Below are 301 nucleotides of genomic sequence, written 5' to 3'. Positions count from 1 at the left end.
TATTTTTTTCTATCAACTTATCCCTTCAGTTGGTATTTATCTTGAACACTGCTTTTCTTTTTTCTTTTTAAAAAAGTGATGGTTTTTTCCTATCTGAATAGCGCTAGCTATTCGTAGCGTCTGAACAGCATTGCTGCCCAGATGCTGAATCGAAGCGGTTGCCGCACGCGTTTTGTACCACACAACATATTGTCATATAGTCTAAGTAACCAGTGAGCTCACAGAGTATGATACACTAATACCATAGTCAGTAAACAAACGCATGTCGAACAGAGAACGAACGCGAACGTATATGCTCTGT

This window comes from Contarinia nasturtii, unplaced genomic scaffold, assembly GCF_009176525.2.
Source record: "Contarinia nasturtii isolate CC-2019 unplaced genomic scaffold, AAFC_CNas_1.1 Cnas_scaffold_1101, whole genome shotgun sequence".
Taxonomy (NCBI): Eukaryota; Metazoa; Arthropoda; class Insecta; order Diptera; family Cecidomyiidae; genus Contarinia; species Contarinia nasturtii.
This window is presented reverse-complemented; position numbering follows the sequence as displayed.